Genomic DNA, 26,678 nt, shown 5'->3' on the forward strand with positions numbered 1-26,678 from the left:
ATTGGTAGCATTGGAGAGAAAAACATTGAAATGTGCATTACAATGGGAAAGTACAAGAGGAAAAAAAGAGACCCCTTCTCATGCTGTGCTTCCATGGTAGGACAGCACGAGAACAGGAAACAAAAAAACTCCTCTGCACAAAAAAGCACATAAATGTGACACATCATTGGGAAGACATAACAAGCCACACGGTAGGGTGATGGGTAAGGAGCAATGTGAAGCAAACCCAGCAGCCGCCTCGCACAGCGCTATCTTATCCAGCGCGGCACGTAGACCCGCCGTGTTCCCCCACAGGAAACAAGCATCGAAGGCGTTTGGAAAGGGAGGGGGATAAGTGTGTGGTTTTCAGTGTAAGTGTATGTGTGTGCGTGTCCATAGTTCAGCGGAGACAGTGTCCTTCGCCCTGCCAGGCTAAGTAAACAGTCTGCCAGCCAACCCAGGTGGCCTTAGAATGGGGAGGAACAATGTCAACACAGGCGTTATCTCGGATTGTTTTGATCGGCTCCAGCCTTGAGCCCGCAGCTGGCGCCGGAGGGGTAGCCGTATTAAGATGGTGATTTCTTTCCAACAGCTCATGAGAATTTCGAGCTGTATTGTTTTAGCACTCCGACACTGATCTCTCCATCTCCCGTTGGATAGCCGTCAGTTTCTCCATGATGTTGTTAACCTTCAATTCCGTGGTCTTGTCAATCTTTTGCTCACAGAGCCGGTTCTGAGACCTCGCGACCGCAGCCAACTGATCCGTGATGTTGTCCAACTTTCGCCCATAGTTGTTGATTTGAGCTGATTCTTCCCTGATGTGTCCCAGTATCCGCTCAGAGATGTTATTCTGAGTATTCACTGCAGCCGCAATAGCCTCCAAGCTCTTGACCATGTCCCCGTCTGTGAGCCCTTTCTGAGAAGCCGCGCCTCGTCCAGTCAATCCAATCTCAGCAGGCAGCTTGGTGGGGGTTTGAGCAGTCAGTCCCGCTGTCTTGATTCTCCGATAAGCCAGGGCCAAGCCAGCTCCGATCAGCAAGAACCCTGCTATCATGGTTCCGAATAGGTAGATATCTTCAGCGTCCTCGATCGACAGTCCCGCCAGGCACACGATCCTCCATGTCTGCCACCCGTCCATCGTGTATCCAGCAGGGAAGGTCCCTCCAGGGCACTCAGGCTCTCCCGAGCCCAAACTTCTCGTTGAGAAGAGGGTGTCAATAGCATTCAGAGACCAGTTGATCAAATCCATAGTTCTCTTTAGGTTTTAGACACCGGCTGTGAGAGAGTGTTCCAGGGTAGTAAGAAGAAAAAAAAGCACGAGACAAGACAAGGACATAAGCGGCTAAGCAGGGAAGATAGGGGAAGGAGGAGAGGAGAAAAGTGCGACCGCCTTCGCTGAGAGCCAAACGAGCACGCTATTCAGATATATTTTAACCCTGTAACCCTGTACCTAAACCTGATGGCTCATTAGTGACGTGGTGAATATTAACAGATTTATGTGTTGAAGCTCCAGCTCGCCTAAGCCTCCCAAAGCCTGTAGGAGTCATTTCTCTTGGCTCTTGATGGAGGCGGTCGCATTTTCTCCCTCTCCCTTATCTTTCCTGCTTGGCTTCTCATGTCCTTTGTATAGTCTCGCTTATTCTCTGACCCTCAGAGAGTCTCCCAGACGTGTTCTTTAAAAACCTAAAGAAGAATTATGGATTTGATCAACTGGTCCCTTAACGAAACTGACAACTCCTGGGCTGGGGAGAGCCCGATTGTCCTGCGGGGACGTTTGCTGCTGGATACTCGATGGTCGGTTGTGTCGTGTCTCTGGCGACACTCTTGATGGAGGACATTGAACGACATCTACCAATTCGGAACCACGATAACAGAGTTCTGGCTGATTGGAGCCGGCTCGGCTTATCGAAGAACAAGAAGGAGCTACAGCTGTTCAAAATCCCACAAGGCTGGCCGCCATGATAGACGATGGGCGGGGCTGTGAGTACTCAGACTGTGTTTTTGAATGCAATATGGATAAGATCTTGGAGAAGAACAACGGGAATTGAGACACCTGGTGACCAGTGACGGACATTAGACAAACTGTAAAATTGGAAGCAGTTTGTTCGCACAAACCAAAACAACTACCATCTTCATCTCATTTTGCCTAACCGGGTGAAGGGACACTTTCTCTCGGCTGAACATGGAACACACGCACACACACACGCATGCACACACACACACACACATAGGCATGTACACTGACACGGACCTACACTCACCCCCCCACCCCCTTCAAACGCCTTCCAAGCTTCTGTCTTCCATGTTGTGAGATGTGATGATTCATGTGCTGAGGTGTTTTTGTCTGTTCTCAGACTGATCTCCCTGTTGGAGCTCAGTCTGGGGGGAGTTCTTTTTTCTCCTCGTCTTTCCTCATGTTGTGCGTTTTCCATGGTTTCGGTTCGGGTCGCTGCTCGTGCGGTCGACCGGCCAGTGCTAGCTAGCCTGACCTGTCTTCCCAATGTGATGTTTGTGTATTGTATGTACGGTCAGCAAGGTATCTATCTTAATTGCCCTTTGGGGATAAATAAAGTCTCTCTGGCTCTGACTGTAGGCCAAGTCCTCACTCTGTCCCGACTGATGCTCTTCTCTACCTTATGCACCATATTGTACACACTGGATGTGCAGATGGGTACATAATGTTCTCTCTTAGGTCTTCCAGGAACTCAAGTTTCTTCTGCCAGGACGTATTTCCGAGCCACAGGCCTGCGTCCCATCCAAAGTAATTGCTTGTGTGTGATGTTTGGTTGCTAGTGGACATTTAAGTGTCAGCTGTGTAGAGCATTTTCCATCCCCAACATGTCAGTCAGCTGTGTCATTTAGTCCGGTTACTTCAGTGACTCGCATTAACTTGTCTTTGTCACAAGTCACTACAGCCAGGACACGTTGGACAGAAGCCAGAATGACCTCCTTGTGCGTCAAACTGCAGCCGAGTTTGTCAAAGCAAACTGGGATTTCAATGCTCACATGAGCATGTGAGTCATTTTGGTATTTAAAGTAATCATTTGGTTTGCTACTGTGTGCACAGACTCATCTCATAACCTCGTATTATTCCTGCACGTGTGTTTACAGACACACGAGGACCAGTCTGTCACTCACATTCATAAATCCTTCACGATTGAGTCGCGACAGCCTCTGCCACGCTGTGCTCCACCATTATGGCTTTTTGAGTGTTGCCTCACGGCCTCGCGTCGTACCCATAATCCCTCTAATGACCGTCCTCTCAGGTATTCCCGCTCGCTGATGTCAGAGCTGCACGATGAAGCAAACAACATCAAAGAGATTGATTCCTCTTAATGGGTCTTTTCATAATGGAGGGGAAAAGCGTGGGCGAGCAGTGTGTAGATGGACAGGGAGAGAAGATAAAGCAAAGACGGATGTGAAGACGCTGTATTGTAGAGGCCTTGCAATATCAGCCATAACTGCAAATGTCACCATGACGCTGCAGTAAAGTAGAAGAGACGCGAGGCTGAGGAGGAGGAAAAGATGGAGGGAAGAATAAACAAAGAGAGCAGGAAACATGAATGTGAGGATTGTTTTTAATCTTTAATTTCTTTTTTTCTTTTTTGCAACATTAAAAAAAGCAAATTTGGCTTTTGTAGCTGACGCATTGTGTGTGTGCATGCGTGTGTGCGTGTGTGCGGTGATTAATGAGGAAGTTGGCATTTAGTCGTGTGATATCTGACTGGTTGGGATAATTACACCAGCAGAGAAGCAGAAGCCAGGACTTTATCAGCTTGTGTGGGAGTCGGAGCATTTGGGGATTTTTTTCCCCTTTTTTCAAATAAAAAACTTTTTTTAGTGTCTCCACTTAAACATTTGCCAAGTTCACCTCAGTAATTTATTCCAAAGTTATTACTGTGTGAGCTGCAGTGAGGGGAGATTAGCAGAGAGGAGAGGTGAAGAGGAGGCCTGAAAGCAGTTATTGCTATTTACACACTGGAGGAAGGCAGCCTTACATGGTGCCTTACAACACTGTTTTACAGTTTTAAGTTGGGGGGGGGGGGGGGGGTCAGATCAGTCAGGGTGATCGGGGTTAACGACAACCGCCTCGGTGCTGTTTAGAATCAATCTATTAAAATTTCACGAGCGAGTGCCAGTGTGGTGCCATTGCGTTCTGAATAACTGCATTCTACGTATGTGGCTAGAGACCAGCCTCTTTAATTTATTTTTAATTTAGAGATCCAAAAAAGTTCTTTCATATTATATATGACCTCTGAACATTTGAACATGTATATTTTCATTGTCTCTTTCTCATTATGTCCCATCCTCTGCTGCTCTCTCTCCTCCCTCATCTTCCTCCTTACCTCGAGCATCATCTCTGAGCTGAAGTCAGGCCTCTAACACATGAAGACGGGCATAAATATCCTCATTTATTCTTCATATTGTTGGAATTATTATTTATTGTCAGCAGATTAGACATGATAGTGTCTGTCTCCTGAATCCAAACTGGTTCCACAGAAGAGGGGCCTGAAAACTGAAGGCTTCACCTGTGAGGCGACCAGTTTACTACTGAGGCATTCAATAGGGAATGAGACTTGTCAGAATTATTAACTATTATTAAATGTTAATCCTTAGTAGGTGAAACTCTTTAAAAGAATCATAGTAAAGTTCAAAAGCTGCTGGGATCAGTTGCTCATAATGAAAACAGAGCTGCTTTCAATCTGAATGAAATGTTCAGGTTTTTCTACCTAAATTAAGCAGCAGGAGAGAAAATCTGAGTCCAAAAACACAGTTTTCATTTGGGTGAATGTTTTTTTGGTCTGGTGATGAAACTCAGAGCATGAAATTCAATCATTTCATGGGACTGAGGTTTGTAGATAAAACAGAGGGAACAGTCAATCTGGGGACATTTCAGCAAATGAACGAATCGTCTTCCTCAAATCCAATATTTCTAAATTAGCTCTGCTTTATGGTGATTTTGGATCAAGTCATTAAGCTGCGACATCAACGCTTTAATAAAAGCAAAGATATTAAAGGAAAATCTCAAAATCTATAAGAGAGAAAAAAAACTTTTGTCACAATCAAAGCCTGAAGACAAACAAGTTCATCTTCCTTAAAACGGCTGCTGATTGGCCGCACCGAGACGTTTCCCGTCCTTGAATTAAAATCAAACTGAAATAAAAATTCACCTTCCCCACAAACATCAGTGAGAACAGTCGATCTTTGCTTTATCTTTGACGATGATTAGTCATTTCTGTCCTGCTTAGATTTGATTGGTGCACATCACGCTGTTATTCCAAAGGATGCTTCCAGCTGGAAGCCTCCGTCAGCTGTAGCTAACAATGTCGCCCGTCTTTGTGCCGGGGCTGCAGGAACAGAGGACCTCGGTCTAACCACAAGTGCTGTACTACATGTCAAATATTTTCCAGGTCAGATTCAGTCCTTTTTTATTGCCTTGCACAGCTGCAGCAGCTTTTAGAGCCTCAGCAGTTCTTTATAACACGGACGGCCCTTATTTACAGTCTTTTATGATAATTATGAGCTTTATGAGGTTTTACTGCTCAGGTTTGAGCTGCTTGCACGTCTTTGTGCTTCTCTCACGGTCACACCTGTCGATCCTTCTCAGCCCGTCGTTTATCTCATTGCTCCTTTTTGCTCGAAGGTCAGTGATCACATGGGTCTTAATTAAACATTCAAACCTTTGTATTCGAGTGTTTGCTGGGACCGCTGTGACAACATAACCTTTACATTCGTAGTCAGCCTCCTCTGCAGTTTGCATCTCACAGTAACGTGCGTGAGGCAGCAGCTCTGCTGTCTCTCTCCACTCACCGTCCTTGGACGGCGCTCGTTTTTGTCGCCTGCATCTCTGATCTGACCCTGACTGACCCTCCTCAGTACTCGGGATCACCGAGCTCATATTGTCCTGATTGAATGCTCCTCTGTGATAAGCCCAAATGATTTTACTGCACAAACACTGTGTTGAAAGCATAACCACCATAAATACTGCAATAATTAAGCAGAATTAAGCAAATAAGTAAAAGTTTGGCAGTTTAAATGGTCACTTAATGGTACGCCGATGATAATTTTCATTATGGATTAATCCTCTGATCCTTCGTTGCCGGTTTGAGAACCACAAAAAGGTTTATTACATTCATTTCCTCTCTGTGGATTAACTAATTAACTGACTAATAAAAAAACCCTTTAATGTGCTTTTTTATGCAAATGTGTAAAGTAAGTCGACACAGAAATGTAATGGAGTAGAAAGCGCAGTTGTTCCTAATATTTTAGTATCAGAGCAGAAGCTGGAGTACCTCGGGTTTGCATTTGAGTGCAGCACTCTGCGCATCGCTCCAGACGCTTTAATCCCCGCAGAGTTTAAAGTTCACACACAGTTCAGCCAAAGAAAGCTGAGCTTCTTCTGCAGCTACATCTGGATTAAGACTTCCTCTGTTTGTGACTTCGGGGTTTATTCATTAGGGGTTAATTAAAGGGTTATTCTGTGCCTGTTAGCAGATAAGAGCTGGACTCTTCATTACTCGCTGCGAGTGGCAATCACACAGTAATCACTGCATTCCCGTCGGAGCTGCTGCTGCTGCTCACGGTGACAATTTAGCTGCTGCAGTGCAGTCTGGGAAAACGGCAGCCGTCCTCCTCGCTGACACGTGTGATTAGCGAAGGATTTCTCCCGATTGACACGACTGTTTTCCTGCGTCTTTCCCATCTCCGTGCATTAACATTAGCATCGCCACACACACTTCTCCTTCACCGTAAATGTGCTGACAGCTCGGGGAGTTCCAGCTCCCCAGCAGATGATGACTGCAACCTTTTCTCTGTGGTGCAAACCAAAATCTGCTTTCTGCTGCTGTGTTTGACCAGAACACTCTCAGCTGTAGCCACACGCTAGCACACACGCAGTCTGTGCAAACCACAGGTGCTTCTCAGTACCGGAGACGGCGTCCGTGCAGCACCGACAGACACGAGGCAGACAGCGAAATGCAAATGACGCCGCACTCGGGAAAACATTAAGGCACAAAAACATGCATCCATTTGAGGTTTGATGGCGTAATGTGACAAGAAGACAAAAGAAGACGCTGCTGCTGTGATGGGAGACTTCCTGTTAAGGCCCACCCCTCTCTCCAGGAAGCGACAAAGCGAACCGCACCGAGAACCGGACTCTCACGAGCCTGGGTTATGGTCCAGGTCAGAGGTCATCGGGTGACCGATCAGTTCCTTGTGTTTTAGCCTCTTGGCTGAAACTATTTGATTGATGTTAGATATTTGCTCTCAGGCCATTAAATGAAAGGGTTAACGTGTGTTAACGAGCCTTTAACACTAAACTCCCGGACATCATGTTTTTCCTCTCACATGTCTTCATAGTGTCGTTTTTATCCTTTACACGTATTGTTAGTTATGATTGGTCACAGGTTGCCAGCTCCACCCCTTTCATGGGTTAAATTGGTGAGCTCTTATCCTGTCAGCCAGGGTGTAGTTAGCATAAGATGATACACATAACACAAAGACAGCCTAGATATACAGATCCTAGATAGTACAGGACCCAGTTTCTTTGGCCAAAGTCCTGCCAGAAGGCTTTTGCCTGGTAACCATGGCAGGTTCAGCGAGCACAGTGGGGATGATTATTAGGACGGACCGTGGAGGGGCCGACAGCAGGCACATCATGCCAGTGAGAAAGCGCCAACTGATGGTTCACCTGGGCCAAAGAATGGCCTTACCTCACCATAACCCATTATTGGTAGACTGATATCAGCTGATAGGTTAAACACTGTTAAGTAACATCTAGATTTATTTATTTCTATAACAAGTAAATCAACCAATCTGAAAGAAAAGTTTTGCTTTTAATCCTGTCAGGTCAAAGTCATGACCTCGACCCTAATCCTAACCTGAGGTTACCACGTAGGACGGCGTAGATATGAAAAAGGATGCCTTAATCATATCTGACAGCTGGGGTGACGACGTGTTGAATATTCATATTAACTCTCAGCAGGCGGGTCGTATTTTAATCATAGATTAACCTTAACCTTAGATTAACATGCATGTGGTGGCCCAGCTGGAGGGAGCTGGAGCACCCAGCGCACCTCTACCTGCCCGTGCAGGTGTGGTCCACAGAGAGGCTCATGTTTGAACCCAGTGGCCTTTTCTCTGACTTTGTTGTGTCGTCACTGTGGTGAGCGTCTTCATTTCTCTAATAGCTGCATTATTATAACAACACTCAGCGCTGCTCGATGAGTCTCCTTTTGTCTCTGATGAAGGCACGTCCGCTGTAAGCTCGCTTACTCTGTTACCACCATCAACACACTTATTTCACCAGCTGGGCCAGATTACAGGATCTGACTGCTGGTCTCATCAAACAGGAAATAATTCAGAGGCTCAGTGTCCAGAGGAGTGTGTGTGTGTGTGTACTGTACTTCCTCTAATTAGCTCTGCCTGTAAATATTTCATGTCCGACAGCGGAGCAGCAGAGGATGCTACAACAACTTGCTAACACGTCTGGATCGGAGCGTCTCGGCTTCGTCTGCTCAACAAACCTCGGCTCGTTTCCGCTTGGCTCCTCCCTGTGGACGTTCCTCTGACACCTACGTCCCTCGAAAGCTTTTCATTCCTCTGACTTTACAAGGGGCAAACACGGAGGCAGCGGGCCACCTCTTCATACAAAGCAGCATGACGGAAAAAACACAGAACGACAACACAACGTAGTCTGCACCTGTTCTTCTTTTTCCAGATCTTATTTTGGGACATTTTCCTGGAGAAGCAGGCATCTCGTGTCGTTTTTTTTACATGCTGTTTTCTTGTTTCGGTTTCATGGTGATCATTTTGTGTCTCAGTTTTGGTAGATGCCACCTGTGCCTCCACTTTAGGTGAAGGGATAACATCCCTGTTTCTTCAGAAAGTGCACATCAGAAGTCATGTGACAGGTTTATCAGCCAGAGCTGTTCACCTGTTCAGCCTGAACATGTTTAAAGAGCATGCTGTGTGTAAAATATCACCACTGCATGTCAGTAGATTGGAGACTGCAGTCCTGTTTTCTTACTCCTCTCACTTTAAGTTTATAATTCTGCTGTAGGACTGCAGCTGAAGGCTGTCTGTTTGCAGTTTACCTCAGCTCAGTTTTACTCTGGATGTAAAACTTGGTGAAACGAGGTCGATAAATTGATGAGTCAGTGTAGCTCAGTTCTGTCCAATGACAGCGATACTGAGGTGAGCTGTTGAGGACATCCTGAACGTTTTTGTTAATATCACTGCATTTTTAGCTGCTGTTGAAGATCAATTTGCCTTGGTTAGCTGCTGTTAGCTTTTGTTAGCTGCTGTGAGCCTCTGTTAGCTGCCATTAGCCTATTTTAGCAGCTGTTAGATTTTGTTAGCTGCTGTTAGCTGCTGTGCGCCGCTGTTAGCTGCTGTGCGCCTCTGTTAGCTGCCATTAGCCTATTGTAGCAGCTGTTAGATTTTGTTAGCTGCTGTTAGCTTTTGTTAGCTGCTGTGAGCCTCTGTTAGCTGCCATTAGCCTATTTTAGCAGCTGTTAGATTGTGTTAGCTGCTGTTAGATTTTGTTAGCTGCTGTGAGCCTCTGTTAGCTGCCATTAGCCTATTTAGCAGCTGTTAGATTTTGTTAGCTGCTGTTAGCTGCTGTGAGCCTCTGTTAGCTGCCATTAGCCTATTTTAGCAACTGTTAGATTTTGTTAGCTGCTGTTAGCTTTTGTTAGCTGCTGTGAGCCTCTGTTAGCTGCCATTAGCCTATTTTAGCAGCTGTTAGATTTTGTTAGCTGCTGTTAGTTTTTGTCAGCTGCTGTGAGGCTCTGTTAGCTCCTGTTAGCTGACATTAGTGAAACTGTGTTTAAAGTGGATCTCACAGTGTTGGACATGGTTAGCTTGTAACGTTCACTCAGTGTGAGAACGTAATCAAAAGTGTGATTTCTGAGCCTAACATTAGCTGGCACAATGTTAACATACAACCAGATGTTGTTATTTAGCCAGCTCTTCTCAGCTGTGCAGAGACGGGAAGGTCACATGTCTAATCTGCTAATAACAAGTACTTACGACTATATCAAGGATAAATGAGTATGTTTGTGCGCGTGAATGTTCAAGTGCTGACTTTAGTTCAGGACATGAGGCTTGAGGTGATGAGGAAGAGGAAGAGGAGGAGGTGAGAGTGGAGAGACAGCAGTGGTGGAGGACAAGAAAGACAAGAAGCAATGATGAAAATATACATGTGCAAATGTAACTAGTCTTATATATTATGAGAGAGATAACTGTGATATTTGGGAGTTATAAGGTGTTCCTTCCCTTGGTTAACGTCTTCAGTTTTCAGGCTGTTTGGTTAAATGTATGAAACTGCTGATGGTGTCTGTAGCTAATGAAACACATTAGTGAATGAACAGATGTTTCATTTTCAGATAAAAAAGTCCCCGGCGACTGAGCCCAGCGGGAGCTTAACTTATTATCTGACAAATAATATGTTATGTTATTTGGTTAAGTCTGCAAGTGACCATCCAAGGTGGAGGTGGCCATTCTGCTCCTTATTATGATCACTTTACATCTGTGTGTGTGTGTGTGTGTGTGTGTGTGTGTGTGTGTGTGTGTGTGTGTGTGTGTGTGTGTTCCTCAACCTCTCTTGTACGTCCTGTTGATCACCCTGGGTTCACTGCTCTAAAAACATTTACGTGACTCGAGCTGTGGGAGCTCGCTGTCTGCAGCTTCCTGTCACAGCGAATCCACACTGACACATAGAGAGTCTATTATGAAATACTACATGACAGTCTTTAAATATGGCTCCCGGGGCTCCTGTGGCCTGGAAGGCTCACCCACACCCATCAGTCCCACGAGGGAGTAACAAGAAAATAAAGTTTGTGGAAGTTTCAGTCTGAGATCTGTTCTCAGCAGCACTGTCGTCAATTTATTGTTATTAAAAGTGAAAGTGATTCATCACCTCGGAGTCCGTGACAGCGAGTGCAGAAGCACCAGATTCAGTTCCTCACCTTCCTGCTGTCACTGATTCCTCCCTCATTCAACTTACATACATGAGGAATGAGGAGGAGGACGGGGAGGAGGAAAGGAAGGTGTTCCTCAGGTGTTCAAAGCCTCGCTGGGCTGCACTTCCTCTTTTATTTTCCTAAATTTCCTTTTTCCATTCATCTCTGAACCTTTGATGGTCTTTGCTGACATTTCACTCTGCGTCTAACACACCCGGCATCGCTGCAGTTTCATCGAGACCGCCAAAACTGGAGGAAATAAGAGCAATCCAAACCTCAGTTTAACAAACAGGAACCTCATTGGCTTAGTGAGACACACCTGAGCATGGACAGACTCCCACACTGTCAGCATGTGGCTCAGTTTAGGCCACTCTAATTCAAAAAAGGCTGAAGACTGTAGATAAATGATGACATCATCAAGTCCGGGATATGTCGCTGTCGCCATGTTTGTGTTTGGAAAGTGGATGTGAGGGCGGGCCCGACCGTGACTCTGCTGCGTGCCCACGGTTGTTCCCTGTATGGGCTGTAATAAAGTGATGTCATCTTTTATTCTGTAAGAGTCAAAACGACTGTGTTGGCAAAGTCCTCGGGAAAGTGTATAAAACAGGAAGTGTTCTTGTAGCGACAGATATCACCCCTTGCTGGCCAAGGAAAAAAGGTTTAATGCATCAGCATCTTTGTCACTGTCCATCTTTTATATACAGCTGCCACATTGTTACGCTCATATTTCTTTTCCTCCCTGGTTTTACCCGATGAGCATCATTTTTCCCTGTCAGGCTGCAGATTCTCATCTTTGTGTCATTCAGTCGTCTCCGTTAGTTCTGCACACCTGCAGCTCCTGGTGTGTGCACGCGCCTGCTATCAACACATTGAAGGACTCCATAAAACCAGCCTTTCTTGACACCCAGCAGTAACCAGACAGCGTGAGTCAGGGTTTCTGAAACATGTAGAGTGATATCTTCATGTTTGCGTTGCACTTTCCTGTGACACAGTTCTCTAAACACAGATGGATTTGTGTGTTATTATCAGTCACATCAGCTGTGGAAAAGTGCGCCAACCCCACACGCAGCTGAAAATTCAAGTTGCCGGTTTGTCAGCAAACCAATAAGCTCTGCACATCCCTCAGCGCTGGCCGCCAGTCACTTCCACACTGTGTTGCCAAGGAAACAAAGCAGTGCAGGAGGAGGAGGAGGCTCAGAGGACCACAGCTTCCTGACAGCAGAGTGGAACTTGAGATGCAGCGTCACACTAGTATTTCCCTTCCTACCCAAGTCTTCAAAGTTCAGGCCATTACCTCCAGGGTCATCGTCAGAGGGAGCAGGAATCAAGGTGTTGGAGGAGAAGGAAGGAAAGAGACAAGGAGACCGGAGCCGGGTCAGATGAATGGAACGAGCATAAAGAAGGAAGGAAGCCTCACGGGCAGATAAACAGACGCTCTGACAGTGACGGAGAGCAGCGCTGACACGCACAGACAGAAGGTTGGAGCCGTCCGGCTTCCTGCCGCAGAGATGGGGATGATCCTGACGTGCTTTAATTTAAGCAGTGCCCTGATTAATGCCCCGCCCGCTCGCTGGCCTTTTTTACCACTCCAGCCCGTCCCGGTGACAGGCCGGCGGAGGTCAGACAGACCCGAGGGCAGAAGGAGGCAAACTGTCAATCACTTCATCATCGGTGGGTTAAAAAAGGAAGATGGGGGCTGAGAAAGAGTGATGACACTCCTGCAGGGGCGCTGGAGGCAGAGCGGAGCGACGGAGGGGGAGACGATGATGCATGCTGATGTGTCGTCTTGTTTAACCTTACATTAATTCAATATTTATTTAGGGATTTATAAATGCATAATAGACACTAAATCAATATTTATGAGACGGCTAATGAATCTGCCAAGACACAATCAGCATTTTAATGCTACAGAGTCTGCAGCAGGCGAGTCACACACACACGGAGGGAAGTATGAGTCCGCTCGTCAGCCGCTGAGTGTAGATGAAGGTGGCAGCAGAGCAGCTTCTCCTGGAGGATCCACAGTTCATCCCAGGCCACGGGACACGTTTTACCCACCAACCACGGGCCGGTGTCCTGCAGGTTTTACATGTGTGCTTGATCCAACACAGAGATTTACCTCCTCAACATGCCCTGAAGTTCTCCAGAGGCCTGGTAATGAACTAATCATCTGATTCAGGTGTGCTGACCCAGGGGGAGATCTAAACCCTGCAGGGCACCGGCCCTCGAGGCCTGGAGTTGGACACCCCTGATCTAAGAGATCTCCCCGGGGGAGGGAGGCGGTCTCTCAGGAAACAGCCGGTGCTCCGACATTTTTCCCGGAGATGGAGCAGCAGGTGTAAGCCAAGCTCTTCCATGTTTCTGAGCTCTGTGTGTCCCTCTGCCACACACCACACTGAGCCCTGCTCACGAACATCAGGACGCTGACATCAGTCTGATGGACCGCTCACTGAGAGCTTCACTCTCAGGTTTCCAACAAGCAGGAAGTCTGCCCCATCCCATCACGTGTGTGAATCGCACTCACCGCACGGTGACAGACACACTGTGCTTTGTGCCTTACACAGCTGATCACGCAGGTGATCACACAGCTGATCTCACAGATGATCACACAGCTGCTCACACAGCTGATCACACAGCTGATCACACAGCTGATCTCACAGCTGATCACACAGCTGATCACACAGCTGATCTCACAGCTGATCACACAGGTGATCACACAGCTGATCAAACAGCTGATCACACAGCTGATCTCACAGGTGATTACACAGCTGATCACACAGCTGATCACACAGCTGATCTCACAGCTGATCACACAGGTGATCACACAGCTGATCAGCAGCTGATCACACAGCTGATCACACAGCTGATCTCACAGGTGATCACACAGCTGATCACACAGCTGATCTCACAGGTGATCACACAGCTGCTCTCACAGCTGATCTCACAGCTGATCAGCAGCTGATCACACAGCTGATCAGCAGCTCAGCATACCCGTGCTGTCTCAGATGTTTCCTTTGTTGTGTTTCATTATGACGCAGTACACAAGCACGTCTCAGGTGTGGACACTGAATCCTGATCAGTGCTACTGACACACATCAGGAGAATAAAGTTCCAGGTAACTTTCTGTAAATAACATGCACAGCAAACACTTTTGGAACTGCTCAGTCTGTTAATGTTCCTTCTTATACATCAAAAGCATAAATCTCATCATCAGCATCCGTCAGCATCAGTCAGGAAGGGAACGCCGGCCGTTTCATCGGACAAAAAGCTGTTATTCCAGAGTCACTCTGCTGTGTTAGGACACGCCGGGATCCACAGCACGCCTCCAAATCAAGAAACGGCAACAACGCTTCTTTAAGAATCATTTGTCATCAGCTTTGTTCGGCTTTTCAGTCCAAGCGTCATCAGCAAAACAAATAAAAGCAGCTTGCTGTCGCACGCAGTCACCAGTGAGCGCGTTGGCAGACGGATCATCTGGATTCCTGCTGGAATTTAAAACAAGCCTGGTGTTGTTGTGTAGGAAGCTGAGCATATGCTCGAGTTGGTCTGATCACAGAGGATACAGTAACTGATCAGGATCAGAGACCAGTTTTCCTTCTGTGCATTAAACCAGAATAATCATCAGGTGGGCGTCTCATTGTTTCAACTTTAAACCCTTATTTTCATTTCAAATTTCATACACTGTGTACAAATGTGATGCATCGACAAATGACCCTCTGGGCTGTCAGTTAATGTCAGTATGAGTCCAGTCCACACAGAGCTAAAGTGCTCCAGAAGACACCAACACCACAAATACTCCAAACATGAAGCTTTACATTAGTGAGAGCGGGGAGGATCTGTGAACACGGAGGTCTGTGGGGACGTGTCTCAGAGCCAGCCTCAGTCTGTGGAAACTTTAGAATACAAGTTCTCTCTGATTTATTGGAAAAGTGCTGTGAATGAACATCACAGAACTCGTAATGCGACGAAGTCAAATGCAGGAACGCTGCAACAATAACAAAGCTGCTGTCAGAGACAGAAGATGCTGTGCTAATGAGCCGAGAGCTTGTCGTGATGAATCTCTGAAGAGCAGGAAATCCCCAGATTTTCAAAGCCTGAACCAACAGATCTAAAAATAACCCCCATCTGCTGGCACGCTCCGGCCGCGGCCGTGTGAAATCTGTCGGTATTTCCTGCGTTTCATCTCCACGCGCGCAGCTCTTCTCTCTGTCGGCGTAAGCCTGCAGAGGAGCTGAAGTCACAGAGGATGTTGAACCTCGTAGGTGTGAACGATCCCACAGGACACCAAGCTTCTGTTCATCCTCCTCCTCATCTTCCTCCTCGCTCTCATTCGTCTGTGCCGCTTTAGTCTGTCTGTGCTTTTCATTCTTTCTTTGTTGCAGTGGTGGAAGGTTACCAAGTGCATCCATCCAAGTCTGTGCCAGCCTGGGAATCACTTCCAGCTCAGTGTGACGCTGCTCATTAATATTCTGTGGTGTTATTGAGCCTGACCAGCACACAGTTAGTCACCTCGTTCCTGCTGATGCAAGAAATCAGAGTTATTATTTCTGCACGTCAACAGTCTGCACGGCTGCATCCACTTGATGGAAAAAGGAAGCAGGATGCTTCCTGTGCAACCCAGGAACTGGCCAGATGTTTCATCACATCTGACATCAGAGCGGGACTTCCTGTATCGATGCTCGTTCTCTGCATTCGACCCACGTACTGGGAAGAGTGAGCGGTCAGCGTGCAGCAGCTTCAGATGTCACTGTGAGGAGAGGCTGCACAAACACACCTGCCGACACCTGCGTCCCCTCAAACAGCCTGGAATACAAACTGATGCTGATGTTCAGCAGGAAACAGAAAGCAGGCTGTGTGCTTTACTTTTTAACCTTCTGATCGCACGTTTACTGTCGTTGCTCTAAAATTAAGGAACCTGCTCACTGCCTTTAAATACCAGCCTGTTTCCTGAGTGGCTGTGGGGTCGCCCGCCCGGTGCTGTCCTGCAGGATGCTGCAGGGGTGGAGATTATGGGCTGGTATCAGGTTTCAGGCATCACTCTTTTGTATCTACAATTATTTAAAAAGAGAAGAAGAAGCCTCTTCATGGAGGATTTGTGAAACAACGCACGCTTGACTTCAAACCGCTGCTCGTTGGCGGTGCGTCTTCAGAGAGTACAGCACAAACAGCTGTTATGCTGCTAACGCCGGCTTTGTTCAAAGCTCCGTCGCACTGAGCGCCGTCTTCACCTGTTGTTTGCATCCATATCTGCGCTGCATCGCTCTCGGCTCATTACTGTCGTCCTCCCCGTCGCTCTCCCTCCGTCCGCCACATTTTATTGTGAAGGTCAGGCGTCGACTTTGGAGCTCTCCCCAAATTACAGCAGAGCTGCTCGTCCCTCTCTCTCCATCAGGGCAGGATTACGTAAGAATTTAATTCTGAAGTGAAATTCACTCATGAGCTCTGCTCCACAGTGACATGCTGTGTGAACCTATCCACTGAAGAGACAAAAGCATCAGCATTACTCACTGTGTTTCAGTCACAGGCTGCAGATTTTCAGGACCAAACGTGGATTAAGAGCATCACTCTTTCCTGCAGGCTGAGAAGCAGGAAGAAGCAGATGTTTCCAGATGTTTCAGATGATGCAGTAAAACCAGAGCGCTCCACCAGCGTCAGTCAGCTGAGAAATGGATGAAGTCAGTGCCGGTTTGAGGCCTTCAGCAGATATAACAGCACAGCCTCCCGTGTGTTTGCAGGAAACCAGCCTGGTGGTGAGGTCATGTGACTTCCTGACGGTCCTCCAGTCTAAATGACTGCACAGGCGGTTTGCCCCTCCCCTCTGAAACCATCCACTGAGGTGTACGAGCAGCACGAGGTGGTTAGCCGCCGCCTCACCAGCCTCAGTCTCTGAATGATTCTAACAGGAAACACGTTTTAATGTCAGGAGCACACGTGTGTCAGTCAAGCAACCATAAAAGAAATCTGAACTTTCCAGGAACTCATTGAGAAACTTCCAGGAATCCAGACTGTGACCTTTCTAACCTTCAGCTTAAACTACGATGACGAGCCGCACGCTGGTGATGAAGCACGATTACTTGAGGAGCCTCGCAGCAGAGCCTCGGTCCTGCCTGAGAGAGGTGGAGGAGACTCTGGCTGTGTTAGCGTTCGCTATCAGGCGTTTGATGATGTCGTTACAATAATTACTGCTGGAGGAGGACAAAGCTAGAAAACGGTGACGATCATAAACTCGAGCCTAAGATGAGCGTCTGCTGTTGAGCAGGGTCTGCTGTGAAAGCTCGTCTCGGCTCATATTAAACTTAATGTCCATTTCATGTCTTTCCACTGTCTCCTCTTTTCATCCCTTTTATAATCCTCACTGTTTCTCTTCCTCCTCACCCCCTCTTTCCTCTCTCACACCTCTCCCTCCCTAATTGACACCAGATTCACCCTCTCTCCCTCGTCTCCTGGGCTCCGTCCCGTCCATCCTCCCATCGTTTCCCTCCTCTATATTTGCTGACAGTGGACTTTATTTTCCCTGCTGGCTCGCCTCCGGAGCTTTCACCCTGCCGGTCGGCCTCTCCCAGGTGCAACGGGGTCAAGCTGTCACCTTCACACTGCTGCAGCAGCATCCATCTCTCTATCATCCATCTGTCCTTTGTTTCTCTGTGTTGCTCTGTATGCCAAACCGTGTAGGCGACATAAGGAACAGCAGCGTGAGCAAAAATCACCACCACATATTTACTTTCTGTGGTTAATAAACTGCAAGCTGCATGTTTGATGTTAGTGGCGCTCTAATGTGACCTCTCTGAGGTCACAGCTGATGTCTGTCCTCCTTGGAGTCATGTGACTCGAGACCTGCAAACTGCACATTTCAACAGTGCAGAGATGACCCAGGTCCACATGATCTTTTTTACAGGACACTATACGTTTTCTTCTTCTCTGTGCCCGTGAGAGTCGAGCACTTTGATTGGCCACAGGCCATGTGAGCTACCGTCCGCCTGTTCGATGCTCTTTAGCTCCGTGGGGAGGTTTGATTCTGTTTGCAGGAAAGCTGAAACAAAGATTCGACTGGTGTTTGTGGATTGTCTGCATGTGTTTTCCCTTTAATGAGGACGTTCGTTCAGCTGTTGCATGTGCAGATCCTGCGTCGCATTCAAAAACAAGACGAGAAACAAGTGGAAGAGTAATTTGTTCCCACACAACAGCTGACACGTTCCTAACATGTGCACATCTTTATCTTTGCAGGGGAGAAAAGCCTCAAATTACAGCAGCTTGTCTCGCTGCAGTATTTCGTTCACATCTCCATCCCTCCACCATCCATCAGCACCGCCCTGCCTGTCCTGTTTCCTCAGAAATATGTTTCCCCCTCACACGCAGCCTCTTTAAATTACCTCACCATCATTTTAGCGTGACAGCGAGTGAAGCGGCCCCTCCGTCACCTATAACTCCCACCGCCGGCGTCCACGGGTGGATGCGTGTGGCGTGCTGGGCTCCTCGGGTGGAGGCAGTGGAGTCCTGTTTGTGTTTGACTCGCTTGTGTTGGAGCTCAGTTACAGATCGAGTCTCAGCGAGACAAATGTCAGCAGGTTTATCGGCTTTATTCCGCTTGACATTTAAAGTGAGAGTTTCCAGCGTCTCCTCGGTGCGCTCGCCTCCCGCTGATGACTGCAGATTATTGGAGGCGACGTGGGAGAAAGAGTTTACTGTGACCACACGCTGTACCGTGTGAATGTGGAGTCAGCAGATCAGCCCTCCATCTGTTGGTAGAGAAAAAGTTCCCAAAAATGAAGGTGCGTGAGGTTTTGCACGAACACACGAGCAAAGGGTGAGGCGTTGGTGTGTGGTTTCACCTGTGAAACTTCCACAGTGGAAGTGCTCTGACCATTCGAGGGACAGGCCTAGAGCAGGAGGCGACACTCTGAAAGGTACAACAACACGGGAACCTGATGATGAGGACGAGCAGCTTTACTGAAACTTTAACGTCTGCGGAGACGTTTTCCTCGCCTCCCGACTCGCTGTTTTCCTCGCCTCCCGACTCGCTGTTTTCCTCGGTTGATACCTCCCACTGCTGCTTTAAATTATCTGATGAATAATGTGTGCTGAAATCTTCGAGCTGTCGATAAGTCTGTCTTTGACGGTACCACCAAGACGGATTCCTCTTTCTGTTCTTCGGCTGAGCGATGAGCTTGAGGTAATGAGAGAACGGATCAGAGCCGTCACCTGCCAGGAAACTGAACTCTCCATTGTTCTTCTTCCCATCAGCCCCGGCTCACTCTCTCCTTCCTGTCTCGAATCATCTCTCATTCAGCGTCTGCTCGGCCAATGAGGTGTGAGATCAGGAGGTTCTCATATGGCCTTGAGCCGTCCCCGCACTTGCTCGTGTTTATTCATAAGTGCGGATCCATGTTGGGGTCTTTTAATGCAAATGCACATCTGACTGACTGATGGCGCCGGAGCGCCACAGCCTGACTCGCGTTCAGTGGGCCAACGCTTTCACGAACTCAGCAGGTGGAAGGAGCACGCTGCTGCTGGTGCCGCCAGTGTGGATTTTTGACAGCTGATGCTGACGCGCAGCACGCATCCCGCTGCAGCTGGAACCGCACTCAAACGGTCAAAACTGGAGCTCTGAAACATCACCAAGAACAGGAGGCGGAGCCTGTGGACGTACGATGAAACCTGAGTATGATGCAGTGCAGGAAGGGCACGGGACTCGACTCTAAATGTAGTTTCTGACGGCCTGTTTTATTTAACATCTGAACAGTTATTTATATGACAGATTACATCCTCATGAAAGTTCATTTCTTACCTAATTGTTGCTCATGTGTGACTTCCTGGAGTGGGAGGAGCTTCTGTCTGCACAGGCAGCAGCTGAAGCTGAAGCGAGCAGGCTGTTGAAGCTGTAAGGGCGTTTCCTCAGTTTAAAGGCTCGTCATGCTGCCTTCAGTGCTCGTGTTGACTAATGGGACTCACTAATAGACAGCGTCCTGTGGCCGTTAGAGGAACTGCGGTTTTTGACCCTCGCCTCCAGTTTCCACGCCCGACAGACTGATCCTGAAGCAGCGCCACTGCTGGAAGGTGAACCGTGGTTCTCTTTGAGTTCCTCTCTTTGAATAATCCTCCCCTCAAATCTGACCAGAGAGCAGGATGATACCACCACCATCCAGGAGCCAGATTGGCACCACCTGAAACTGACCTTTTACAAGTTTTACAGCTTTTCCTGTTGATAATGATGTTAAGTTTTTTCATCTCCTTCTTGTGTAGTGAGTACAGAGTTGTGTGTATATGTTTTGAGTTCTTTGAATGAGTAAAAATGCTGACACGCTTACCTCAGCAGCGTTTCTTTAAAATAACAGAGACGTTGAAGCTGCTCTTCTTCGTCTCTGACGCAGATATTTGAGGGATTCTGACAGAAAGTCCAGTTTTACGTGAGGTTGGGTTTGGCCGTATGACGCCCAGCATGTAGGATGAAGTTGAGCATCGCATTTACCACGACAGGGTTTTTGTCCGTTGTTCGGTCAGCAGTGGAACGAAGCTGACGCTGTCACCGAAATGTGCGAGAGGCTGCAGATTTCAGACTCGACTCAATCGAACGCTGAAAAAGAATCGTTTCAGAGGCCGTCTCCTAACAAAGCAGCTGCCTCGTTAGGAGACGGCCTTTGAAACGCTCTGATAGATAAATCCATGCATTACACAGCCGCCTGTAACTCTGGGCGTCTGAATGAAAAGCTCCTTTTTCTTCTGCTCTCTGTTTTAAAGCTTTGATTAAAACCGAGCTGCATGAAGCCGGCATGCTGACCACCATAGAAAATGTTTACTGAAGTTCTAATTGGAGCTTTGCGCCGTCAAACAGGCTAAAAACAGACGCAGCGTGTCGCCCGGCTCGTCTCCTCGTTTCCTGTCGCTGGATCTGCTGCAGAGCGCCACTTTTCAGAAGGACGGCTTTATGTGCAGGAATCAAACCTCCCCGCTGTCGTCTGAAGGCACAAATGTGTCGCGTGTCAGCGGCTGAATGAGAGGATTACCATGTCATTATAGTGTTTTGAGTCAGCAACACTCTGTGCTTCATGATGCCACTGCTGCTAAACAAAATCTCCTTATCCCCTGAAGGCAGAGAAAACTAATATCCTATATTTAGGTGAGCATTAAGGGCCATTACCAGACAAACAGGATGCTTTACAGGGAGCGCTCCGCTTCTGTTGGGTGGGGGCCTTGTTTTTCCTCTTTTATTGCATCAGAGAAAAGGTGGAGGAGGCACCGTCCTTCATATCTGGAAGCCTCGCGGCCCGTCAGCGTGAGAGCAGATGTGAGTGTGAGGCAAACAGAACGGCTATTTATATCTAACCACCTGCCCACCATCCACCCCGAGCACCTCCCTCTGAGGCCCTCTGCTGTGTCAAACACCCCCATCACTGTGGTACATTACATACACAGGTCTAGCACTGAGCTAACAGTGGCCGCAGTACAATCTAACCTTTAAGGCGTCGCTGTGATGTCCGAGCAGCGGATGGGGAGGTTTGGATTTCTGAAGATTAAAAGGTGTTTTGTCCAACCTTTTGTGTTTGAAAGCGGGTTTGTGTCGGGGGAAGCGGTCTGGCGAGCTAAACGGTCCCGCTGAGCTAAACCTCTGGAGCTGTTTTTAGGGTTTTCTGTTGACCGGTGAACAAAGAGCGCTGGCTGCTCGCTGGACTCTGCAGCAGTGCACGAGCATGCTGTGGGCACCTCTGTGATACCAACAACGTGACTTATTTAATCCCACACCGGGGACCAGTACTTCACAGCATGGACAGTAGGGATGGGTACCGGTGTCCGGTGCCATGATGGCACCGGTTCTGACATAAACGGTAGTAACCAGACCGAAAAGCAGCGCACATTTCGGTGCTTTATTTCGGTGCTTTTTTTTTCCTGAGCCAATTCTAGCCAATCATTTTACGTTTCCGAGGATAGTAGGCGGGTCCAGGTACGTACGTTCTTTTAGAGCAGAGCTACAGATTAAAAATGCCCAAGGCGAAGCGGTCAAAAGTCTGCCTGCAACAAGTGCTTTAAGCTGATACTGTGATACTGTCAAAGGAGGTAACACCTCAAATCCGATGAAACGCATAGCGGGTTTTTTTTTTAAAGCCGAGAAATGCGCCGTGTTTGATAGCTTGCTGTGAGACCTCACGCCGTGCACATCTACTGCGGGTGTGGTGCCTGTTATCGGACCCGGAGTTAGCAACATCCCCCAAGAACCCGAAGAGTAGAGTCCTGGCCCCTAGCCCTGCCAGTGTAGCAGAAATGATGAGGATGATGATGGCAGCAGCAGCCGTTCTTCTCTGCGTGAGTAGCTTAATGTTGTTCGTGTGTAATTCACGTTGAGTAGGCTAACCACGTTATTACATTAATGCATGTAAGGTGAACTAGCAAACACCGTCGTAGTTACATGCGGCTGTCTTCTTGTTTGATGGCAGATACTCCCTTCACCCTGGCCAAAAAGGCTAAAATGACCAAAGAAAAAGTGGAAAACAGCTAAACATGAGAGGTTTTTGGACAAAGTTTGTGTTTTTTCCATTGTTTAAGCACTGCTTCCAGCCAGGAGTGATACCATATATGCCCCATAGCTGAAGAAAAGGCTAACATTGTTATCTTTTTACAAAAAAACAGCTAAACATGAGAGGTTTTTGGACAAAGTTTGTGTTTTTTCCATTGTTTAAGCACTGCTTCCAGCCAAGAGTGATACCATATATGCCCTATAGCTGCAGAAAAGGCTAACATTGTTATCTTTTTACAAAAAACAGCTGAACATGAGAGGTTTTTGGACCAATTTTGTGTTCTCCATTCTTTAAGCACCGGTTTGAGCACCGTTTAAGCACCGGCACCGTTTCAAAAGTACCGGTTTGGCACCGGTATCGGATAAAACCTAAACGATACCCATCCCTAATGGACAGTAGTACTATTTACAGCGCTCAGGGCCTCCAGCGCCTCCTGCAGGCCGTGCGTGGTGTTGCTTTCTGGGACGTCGGCATGGCTCAAACAGGCCTGTGACATCACTGCTGTTAGTTACCTGTGAGTGCCCGCGCGGTACACGCTGCAGATAATCTCTGAAACTGTGCTCGCTGAGTGGCTGATGGGTCTGTTACCAGGTGGGTTTATTTCCTGTTATGATGTCACTGGCGGCGAAATTTTGAACCTTACTTTGTGCAGCCTGAGCTCTCACTCAGGCTGATCACATGACCTGGCACTTCCTGTCTGTCTGCCTCGTTCTGTCCTGTCGCCTCTGATCCTCGGCCGCTTTGTGCCGGGCATTCAGACCTCATCTCACACGTCCTCGGGAATATTTGCCGGCATGTGATTGCCGACGCTCTGACCCTCGCCATCTTCACTCGATGAAGCGGGGCTTTAAAGCCTCGCGCTTTGCTGCGCTCGCTGTAAGTCGCCTCGAATGAGTGTCGGCTAAATGCCTCCACAGTGAAATGAGACGGCACTGAAGGCAGCTAATAGAGTTGTGGCTGTGATTAGCCTCCGAGCTGCTGCAGTGAACTGCGGTGGCGGCTCGTATCAGCGGGGTCCCGCTGGCTCTGCTCGCCGGCTGACATGATAGCACTTCCTGTAGGAAAGATCCTAATTAATTGTTGTCATCATGTGTTTATTTGTGCCTGCGGCTGCTCCTCGTTTCCTGTCTCATCTCACCATCACGTCTCCGTCTGCCCAGTTTACTGTCACTCACACTGTCGCCTTACATTCCCTCTTTGTTCGTGTCCTTGCTGTTTCCTCCACACTTTCAGCTCCTTTCTTAAACCTTCTGTTCGCCCTGTTCTCAGTCAGATTCTCTCCAGGAGCCGCCATATCAGCTCTACTAGAGCAGCTTTGCAGGAGTCATAGTTCAGAAAAATCCCCATGTGTCTGACACCTAGTTTGTTTTTTTTAGCTCCGCCCCCTTCAAGACATTTCACCTTGATTGGTTGCCCTTCCAAACAAACCACTGGAGCAGCAGGTGGGTGGGCTGTGGTGCAGAACCTCCCACGGTGAATCACAGCAGAACCAAAGCGTGGTTCTGACACGCCCCTTCAGTGTGGACGGTTGCCTGTTGTGCGGTTGCACTCTGACAGCCTCGCTGCTAAACATCTGTACGTGGGGGTGGTTTTTAGCATTTTAAAATCTCTCTCTGCTGTAAAGGAATCATTTATCAGGCGGCCGCAGGAGCTCTACAGTGAAATCATCCTTGTTTAAATTGCTTGTTTGAGCGATGGTGTCTGAGCTCCACCCACCACCACAGCAGGCGTCACGAGGGGAATATCAAAACGACCGGAGGAGGTGAAGGGGCTCAGAGACGCTGCTCACCTCTGTGTACGATTTAGTTGGAGATGCTGAAACAAAGAAAGCCAGCCTGTTGTTTTATTATTAACTAATGTGACCGTCAGTCCCACTGAGCTGTGACAGCACAGCGCTGGTCAGAATGGGTCAGAATGGGAGTCCAGCTGCTCCTGTGTTTCTGGCTCATCCTTGTACAGGATATAAACTTTGCTCCGTGTAGCGCTTCTTTCCTCAGAAATGGTGCTGAAGCTGAAGGTGGTCGTGGCTGAAGCTCCTGCGACAAATCCTTTAGTGGCCAGCGTGTGCAGATTCTTTCCAGCCAATAGAATAGAATAGAATAATCCTTTCATTGTCCCACTAGGGGAAATTTGAAAAAAAAAAAAGCACATATACAAACAGAACAGAAACTTTTACAGAAAAAAATATTTACATCCTGGACAATAGTTAAAAAACCAGAGTACTGTACAGTTATTAATATTGTATAATATTAATATTTTATATTGCTGATAAAAATGGCAAACCCAGGTTGTAGTGTGCAGACAGAGCAGGGTACTGGAAGGTGATTAAATAATTAAGAATATTTAGAAAAAGTACAGATTGTGTATTTTACCGGTGCATTAAAAAGTAAACAGTCTGCGTCACGCAGAGCTGAATATGATTTACTGAGATATAGAAATGAATGTACTGTTGATGAGACTGTGGTGGCCCATCATGGCAGCGGTAAAAGGATTTAGGACAGGACCTCCTGGAGTGTAGACGCTGGTGGTGAAGAAGAAGATGGAGGCTTGTATGGAGCTCTGGCTCCATGGAGCTTCGCCTGGTCGAGTTTACACCCTGCTGTGGAACAAGTGAAGGCGTGGACCCGTCCCAAAGAGACACATTTCTGGCATCGAGATCAGAACGAGGTCATGTGTTTAAAACGTTGTCAGGTTTAATATTTAACATCGGGTTCAGTTTCAGTCCGAACGGGTCTGTAGATGTTTGGTCTGCGAGCAGCTCGGATGGAGCTGATGGTGCTGATGGTGCTGGGGAGACAGAACTGCACTCATCAACACAGCAGGTCATAATCGGGACATTTTTAAGCATCTATCAGTGTGAAGGGCTGACAGATGAAACGGCTTCATCATTACTGTCATCGTCATCTTTATCTCTGCAGCACAAACAGTCCTTTACCTGTGTGTGTGTCTGTGTGTGTGTGTGTGTGTGTGTGTGTGTGTGCGTCTGTGTGTGTGTGTGTCTGTGTGTGTCTGTGTGTGTGTGTGTGTGTGTCTGTGTGCGTGTGTGTGTGTGTGTCTGTGTGTGCGTGTGTGTCTGTGTGTGTGTCTGTGTGTGTCTGTGTGTGTGTGTGTGTCTGTGTGTGCGTGTGTGTCTGTGTGTGTGTCTGTGTGTGTGTCTGTGTGTGTCTGTGTGCGTGTGTGTGTGTGTGTGTGTCTGTGTGTGTGTCTGTGTGTGTCTGTGTGTGTGTGTCTGTGTGTGTGTGTCTGTGTGTGTCTGTGTGTGTGTGTGTGTCTGTGTGTGTGTGTGTGTGTGTGTCTGTGTCTGTGTGTGTCTGTCTGTGTCTGTCTGTGTCTGTCTGTGTCTGTCTGTGTGTGTCTGTGTGTGTGTGTGTGTCTGTGTGTGTGTGTGTGTGTCTGTGTGTGTGTGTGTGTGAGTGTGTGTATGTGTGTCTGTGCGTGTGTGTGTGTCTGTGTGTGTGTCTGTGTGCATGTTTCGTCTGACTCTGGTTCCTCTGACGCTGTTTCCTCTCACCCTGTTTCCTCTGACTCTGTTTCCTCTGACTCTGGTTCCTCTGACACTGTTTCCTCTGACTCTGGTTCCTCTGACGCTGTTTCCTCTGACTCTGTTTCCTCTGACGCTGTTTCCTCTGACTCTGTTTCCTCTGACTCTGTTTCCTCTGACGCTGTTTCCTCTGACTCTGTTTCCTCTGACGCTGTTTCCTCTGACGCTGTTTCCTCTGACGCTGTTTCCTCTGACGCTGTTTCCTCTGACTCTGGTTCCTCTGACTCTGTTCCCTCTGACTCTGGTTCCTCTGACTCTGTTTCCTCTGACACTGTTTCCTCTGACTCTGTTTCCTCTGACTCTGTTTCCTCTGACTCTGGTTCCTCTGACGCTGTTTCCTCTCACCCTGTTTCCTCTGACTCTGTTTCCTCTGACTCTGGTTCCTCTGACTCTGTTTCCTCTGACTCTGGTTCCTCTGACACTGTTTCCTCTGACTCTGGTTCCTCTGACGCTGTTTCCTCTGACCCTGTTTCCTCTGACGCTGTTTCCTCTGACTCTGGTTCCTCTGACTCTGTTTCCTCTGACTCTGTTTCCTCTGACGCTGTTTCCTCTGACGCTGTTTCCTCTGACGCTGTTTCCTCTGACGCTGTTTCCTCTCACGCTGTTTCCTCTGACGCTGTTTCCTCTGACTCTGGTTCCTCTGACTCTGTTTCCTCTCACACTGTTTCCTCTGACTCTGTTTCCTCTGAC

At 47.8% G+C, this 26,678-nt stretch overlaps 1 protein-coding gene across 2 annotated transcripts in view; it reads left to right on the forward strand.

The window, feature by feature from the left end:
* The window catches only part of LOC134624459 (glutamate receptor ionotropic, kainate 5-like), a 204,436-nt gene that overhangs the window by 101,739 nt on the left and 76,019 nt on the right, over positions 1-26,678 (forward strand). The window lies entirely within an intron of this gene.

The sequence above is a fragment of the Pelmatolapia mariae genome, linkage group LG3_W (genome assembly GCF_036321145.2).
Source record: "Pelmatolapia mariae isolate MD_Pm_ZW linkage group LG3_W, Pm_UMD_F_2, whole genome shotgun sequence".
NCBI classification, from domain to species: Eukaryota; Metazoa; Chordata; class Actinopteri; order Cichliformes; family Cichlidae; genus Pelmatolapia; species Pelmatolapia mariae.